Source organism: Coenobita brevimanus, chromosome 2 (assembly GCF_032717465.1).
Source record: "Coenobita brevimanus isolate Jiangsu-jjx chromosome 2, ASM3271746v2, whole genome shotgun sequence".
NCBI classification, from domain to species: Eukaryota; Metazoa; Arthropoda; class Malacostraca; order Decapoda; family Coenobitidae; genus Coenobita; species Coenobita brevimanus.
In genome coordinates, this window is record NC_136955.1 from 35,836,297 (window position 1) to 35,843,842 (window position 7,546).

The 7,546-nt window shown below is 42.5% G+C and overlaps 1 pseudogene; it reads left to right on the plus strand.

Moving 5' to 3' along the window:
* Positions 1-3,577: 3,577 nt before the first annotated feature.
* LOC145392235 (uncharacterized) lies at positions 3,578-4,936 on the plus strand (annotated as a pseudogene).
* Positions 4,937-7,546: the final 2,610 nt, after the last annotated feature.

A 7,546-nucleotide genomic window follows, 5' to 3' on the forward strand; every position in this document is an offset into this window, starting at 1 on the left:
GAAAACGAAAAGTCTTTTATTATTATTATTATTATTATTACACACTACTCTAGAGTAAGTTCGAGATGAGTAATTACCGGAATAACACTGGAAATATTTTGCAGGCAGATGGAAAATAAATATATATATAATGCAGTGGCTTTGTTTTCTAGTCAACACATATTCTGAATATATGTTATCCCACTGCAAATATCTCCTAGGGTAACGTCTCATATTAAAATCAAGGGAGAATGAAAGCATTCAAACCTCTCTCCTAACCCAGCAAACTTCTATAACTTTCCTGACAACACTAACTCTTCAGATATCAACGTAATATTTAAAATGAAATGCTAGCATTTTGTCGTTGTTGTTGTTGTTTACAGATTTCCTGCACCTATAGTGCAGGCCGGGCCATGCATTAACCCAGTCAGTGGGGTATGGGCTGATTAAAAAATAGTAAGGGGGGAGACAGGGCCTGGGGATTGCCCAGCACACACACCCTGTCTCCTGGCTGGCTTTGTGGTGTGTGTGAGCACATTGTCATCTATCCTTACTAAATTAACTCAGACATTGCAGTCTTACACGTGATTCCCAAGCTATCACAAAACCCTCCTCTGCCCCCAGTCCCTCGCCTCCCTCTCCTTCACACTCACAGTTACCAAACACATGAGGTCTGGCTGCCGTTTCATATTCACCCGTCTCACACCAGTGCTTCAAGATGTGGGTAATGAGGAACTTTCCCTGACTGTACTTATGTAATATATATATATATATATATATATATATATATATATATATATATATATATATATATATATATATATATATATATATATATATATATATATATATATGTATTAGACCAGGTCATAAGATGCAAACATAAAAAAAAAGTCCAGTTTTCTTTTTATAATAAAAGTGAAACCTTGCTCCTATATAAAGGCAAGAGAACCGCAAAACATTAGTATCGTGTCAGTAAGAGGTGGCGCCTGGACACTTTATTATGCAGCCCGTGTACTACACAGAACTCACCATGATGAGGTGGCTGCAAATGGAGTTTCACACCTAACCCATCCCATCCACCCTTCCATTAAACTGGGCCAAATTTACTCTGCTTTGAAATCCTTCTTTGATTTGGATGCTGGCATTATTTTTCTTGACTTGAGTATGTTTCTTATATAACCCATCTCTGTTTCTTTAACCATAAACTGTTGCAGATGCTGCAGTCACCAGCTTGTCTGTGCATTCAACTGACTGAGTATGGCAAAGATACTTTGGACACAGCTTTTCCACAAGTTCAGGACTTTCAACCAAACCACGTACTTCAACATTAGTCAAATTCTTGAGGAGTGGTGGTTCTGTAATATCAACCACATCCTAGTTGATCATTTGAATATAATGATCTGCCCCAAAATTTATCACTGGCACTTCGGATTGTCTTCTTTCTTGTCTTGGTTGTTCCTTGCTGCTAGAATTTTCTTCACAGCATCTCTTCTGATGTCAGTATCTTCATCAAATGCCATGCCGAAAAGCATGTTTTCCAGATGGGCATAGAAAGCATTTGTTTGAATAGCCTTGGTAGCAGCCTTATATGCTCCTAGTCATTCATCTTCCATATATTTGATCTTGGTAACAGCAGTGAATAGATGTTTTGGGCCATTGACACAGGAAGAATTTTTTAAAATCTCAAACCAGGTCGAAATACATACAGTCATCAAATATTTGGCTAATGTTTTCAATGGTTTGGAAGGAAGAGGTAGCCTACTGATCAATACAGTCCCAAAATTCTTGCACATGCTGCCAGCCATCTTGAATATGCTAATGGGCCTGGTTCAGCTTAAGAGAATGATGCAGGGAATTTTCCAAATGACACTGCATACCATATAGTCAGAATATATTTTTGATCCTCACTCGGATCTAGCTCTGAATAGGTCTCACGAAACTTCTTCGCATCGTCTACTGGGATTGGTTCAAAATTTATCACAGGGAGGTTACTAACTGTTTCTCCTATCTTTTTCTCAATCTTTCCTTTGAATGCAGTGGGCCCAAATGTTTAAATATATGCCAAAATGGACGCTCGCCGGTGTAACAAACATATAAGCCACTGCAAAGGACGGTTAGGGGAGGTTGTGAGTGAGTTTCCAATTAAAAAATCAATTTTTTTGGTGCCTAAGTGATTCGTCTGTGAATGCTCTGCATATTGAAATATATATTACTGTCATATTTCAATTATAAGCGGTATTCTGGCCCATTTTCTCACCTGAGTCGTGCTAGACGCGCATCGAGCCATACTCGAACGGGAAAAAAAATGAAATGGGTCTTTTGCTGCAGCTATATTTCTTTTAGCCAATCCTTTGGCGTTATCTTTGACACATGAATCAGAGAGAACTGTATGTCAACAAAGGACAGTTAGTGACATGTTTCTGTGTAGTGCAGTAGCAGAGTTTGTCTGGCAGAGTTTCTTTGGCTTTTTGTTTATTTTTATGTGATAGCAAGTATGTCGTGGAAGATCAGGACTTCGAAGAAGAAACTGGAGAACCCTGCAGCGTAGCTCAAGATCGAAGAAACCCAATGGGCACACCACGTGAATTCCACGTGTATTTCTTGTGGGAATCCGGTGAAATCTTGAGTACACAACTATTCACTAGATTCCCACATCGTTTCCACGTGGATAACTGGTTACCAAACGCACGTGTATAACTGGATGACGAAATCATGTGATTTCACACAGAAAATTATGCACATAAAACTGGTACATGAAATAGCCAAAATCAGATTAGTCGAACAACAGTCTACACCTAAATTCAGCTCAGTATCATGTCCCATCCATACTAAGCTATTCTTGAGTTCATAACGTGCTGGATTAATTTATAGCAAAATTTGGACGGATTTAATATTGTAAGCAAGAAAATATATATTGCCCGGGGAAAACATCCCAGAATTCAGGGAACATACTATGGTACTTAGCAATTTCTTATACATATACTTCTTTAGGATAGCTTATTAGAATGCCTAACTTTTATTACAGTTTGAACTGCCTGCCAAACCATTCAAATTCAAGATGGCCACAAAGCCCGCCAGCTTCTATGGCTGCCAATTTAGTCCTTTTTAAATATTTATACTTCTGATAATTTTTATTTCCCATGTTTTTATAGACATTTGGAAGAGTTGAAATGCTCCATGATGATACTGGTACACTAAAACCATCATTATCAAGTCTAATTATTAATAAAATCGCTACAAACATCGGAAACCTAAAGTATCGGCCCATAAAAAAGGCATCACTGCTTTCCCGCCGCCAGCCGCCAACACCAGCCACCAAGTCCAAGATCAACACAACGCGTCATGCACACTCGATCGTATTCCCGTCTACGATCCTTCATATACCTGTATGCTCGCACTTGGCAAAACCACTCAAGGTAATCATAGATATTAACAAATAGGTGTCAGTGTAGTATTGTAAGCGTCTGTGATCCATGTAGCGGCCTGTTACTTACCAGGTTGGTTAGACGTCTAGTTTATTGTATGCACATACACCAAGCAAACAACTTTGGAACACACAACACACAACTAAAAGTACCAGACATATCACGCCATCATGGTAACAAAACAGTTCACTGCCACCGCCGAGACACGGTCTGTTTTGTTAATGTAAGTTAACTATTAAGTTAGCTAACACCCCTAGGTTTGGTAAGCACCTCTCTCATAGTTTTGTCAGGTTAGTTTATAACTTTAGATAAATCATTGACAAGTTCCCTAGTAGCAGGACCAAACCTAACCTAACCAAACCTAACTACCTAACCTAACCTAACGACTAAACCTAACCTAGCCTAACTTAACCTCCGACAACAACAATCGACATTATTATACAAGTCAATTCCAAAAAGTTACTCTCAACAGTCTGGCGATCCGTGAGACCCATCGCAGCACGTGCCTAATGCATTGTGGTCCTGTCTCGAGTGTGTCTACCATCACATCACGGTTCACGTGACTTATGGGTTGGGTTAAAGCATGTGTCTACTGTTATGTCATGCGCTATCTGCTCATGCGTGAAGTTCAAACTAATACAACCTTCACGCAAATTTGAATTCCAGATACGCACAGGTCAGTCATGGCGAGGTGGTGCGAAGACTGCAACCTTAATTAGTGCTTCGCTATTAGCTCATTTTATAAAAACGATACTGCGTCTTTGAAATTCCTTAGACAGCACGGAGTGTTACCATCATCTGTTGAGTGCCCTACTTGTCACAATCCATGCAATTATCGCAGTGATCAACATATCTGGTACTGTTCTAGGGAGTATAAAGTTCCCAAAAGCAAGAAAAGGGAGCGTTGTGCCTTCTCTTCTTCGGACTACAAGGGCACATTCCTGGAAGGTACACATCTCGCACCGTGGAAGATTGTATTATTCGTGTCATACTGGCTGCAGAAACATTTTGATCACGGAACCGTTATTGAAAATCTAAAAATATCACCCAGGTCGAGTGTGGATTGGAGGAGCTTCTGCAGCTAAGTTCTATTGTACTGGTACAGAAATCAGCCTCCCATTGGTGGTCCTGGTATTATTGTCGAGGTGGACGAGACATTTTTCATAAAAAGAAAGTTTGAAAAGGGTAGCCCTTTGAGTCAAGTGTGGTTGTTGGGTGGTATTGAGAGAGTCTCCAAAAAACTTTTCACTGTACCTCTGGTGGAGCCACTTCCTCGTAGGAGGGACAAGGAAACGTTAATCCCACTTATACAGAAGTATATTTGCCAAGGCTCGATCATCAACACCGACGGTTGGTCTGCGTACGGCCTCCTGCAGGATTTCGGTTATTCCCATAAGGTGGTGAATCACTCTGTGGAGTTTGTGGATAAGGTGGATCCATCGAACCACACGCAGACTATCGAGAGACTGTGGAGGGATTTGAAGGAGTGGAGCAAGCGTCCTGGGATCCGGCCAGAATATTTTGAATAGTATTTCTCCTTGTACTTGTTCATTCGCTAGTTTAAAACGAGTTTGCTCCACCATTTCTTCATCGAGGCTGCTCGTTTGTATCCTCCACAGTCCAACGCTAGAGCTGTCCACATCTCGGGAGCCCCAATCCCCACTGAGGAGGAAGACAACGAAGCTGAATATTTAGGTTAGTTTTTCTGTTGATGTGGTCTCACCTTTGGCTTGGTAGGTTAGGTTAGGTTAGGTTTAGGTTAGGTTAGGTTAGGTTTAGGTTAGGTTAGGTTTAGGTTAGGTTAGGTTTAGGTTAGGTTAGGTTTAGGTTAGTTTAGGTTAGGTTAGGTTAGGTTCAGTTAGCTTGGCTTAGCCTAGTTTAGCTGAGGAGATAATGGTTTGCTGGTGACAGTGGGCAGGCGATTGTTGGTGCGAGGTGGTGGGGAGTAGGCCAGACGGCCAGGCGCGCGGCGGCCTGGCTGGTGAAACTAAGGTATTACTGATGGTTTTTGATGTGCTGTGAATTATTCTGACCTTCATTTCTATCGCAAATCAATACATCATGTGATTTCCTCCACCCAAAAACCCTGGATTCGCCCATCTCCCCCATTCTTGTAGCGGGAAGGAGGGGTGGGGGATATCTTGAAATATACTAATTTGCGGCAGAAATGAAGGTCAGATTCGTTCAAAACACATCAAAAACCATCAGAAATACCTTGGTTTCACCAAAAAAACGTCCCTGTGCACTTGTAAAAAATTACCCAACAATCGCCTCAGCTGTGGCCGATGTAAAGAGGCAGTTACGCTATAAAATTATTATTATTTTTTTTATGTGTTCAGCTCTGTGCAAAGGCTGAACAGCTTGGTATGAGGTCCATTAGCCCTCCTCCATACATCATATCGTGGTATAACTTTAGGAGTAACCAACTAACTAAGACTTACCTTTTAAGCCTAGTCTCAGTTCGGGAAACAAAAAAATATCCCCCTATGGTGACAGGCTCGGACGATGGGTTAGGTTGGGTTAGTTTAGGTTAGGTTAGTATAATGCAAAATAGTGTGTTTTAAATCAATTTTCATCTTGATTTTGGGGGATAAACCCACATTTGAAATTACTCAAAATTCCAAAACGGGGATTCTTCCCAAAAAATGAAATTCAGAATCAATTAAAACACAGTTTTGCTTTGGAAGCAGAAGAAAAAAATGAAAAATAAACCGGACTTCTAAAAATTTACCGATATCATTATAAGAAGATTGTACCCCCTCCACAATATGTCTACCCCCGATGTATATATGTCCCCCCCCCCAATGCATACATGCCTCCACTAAACTTGCTAGGTCAGCACGCTTTCCCAGGACCTGAAGCCTGAGCAGGAAGGCGTTATTGCATCAGTTCTTAGCAGGCAGCCAAGACGGGCAGACTATTTTACTGTGAGCTTGTAATAAACTCCTTATCTAGCTGTTTGTACACGGAGTTTCTATCACCAAAGTCTGCAAGTTACATTTGGTAGCAGCAGTGTTTCGAACCATCAGATTCTGACCGCCTCCTTGGATTTTTAGTGATACCACAAGATACACGACGTCTCGCATCTGCCAGCCTCGCCCCTCCTCAGTGCCTCTAGTGGTGTAATACCTGGCTGTGCTTTCCGAGTGTACAATTTTTCTCACCAGTGCTCACCTCTCAAACACCCCCACCCACACGCCTTGTTCCTGACCGCATGTGTCACCGTCGCCAACCTACGCACCTGTTGCACCTGTTCCCAGCACCTGTTCCGAACTCATCATAACTCCTGCCCCCACGGTGCCACTTATCACTGCCCACTGCCTGCCCACCACCATTCTCTGCATTTGCAACTCAACAGCTCTGCACCTGCCTTGCACCAACATCTGCCCTCACCATCCACCACCGGCCTCCGCTGTCACCCACATCTGGTCTGCATTGGAGCCTCCTAAGACCGCCACTCCCTGCCGGTGATTCATCGCGGCATCTCTTCTCCTCTCTGCCCAGCTGTCTCTCCACCACCGCCCCGCCTCGCCCCGCCCAGCCCCACCCCACCCCGCCCCGCCCCGCCTCGCCCCAGCCCAGTTACGCCCAGCCACCCCTGCACGTCATACATCTCGACACTCCACTGTGTAACTATAGTATATCTTTCCTTTCTATAGAGATTATCCTCGATTTTCTCTACAGATTGGTTATTGTTAATATTCCATCTCATTTCCATTACCCCGTTTTCATTTTCACCCACGTTATTTATACTCCATCTCATCCTTCGCCTTTTATTTAAACCATCCATCCCTGCACCTTCATTCATTTTCACGCCTACTCGTGTATTCCATTCTCTCATTGTTATTTATACATTTCCACCTACGTATCCATCTTCATCCTTCATCTCATCTTCCATTGCCGCATTAAATGTCATACTTTCCACGTCAACCGCTTAATTCCAGCCCTCTTGACCCGGAAACATCACCTGATCATACCCCGTCTGCCGACTCTAACACAATCACTCATTTGCGAAGTGGCAAAGAGTACCACCGCCCTGTCCCTGAGACTCCCGTTTCACTTCCCGCAGAATCACTTACTACCCATCCTACACTCGTAAATCCAGATACCTCCTCCTGTACTCCTGTCTCTACACTCCC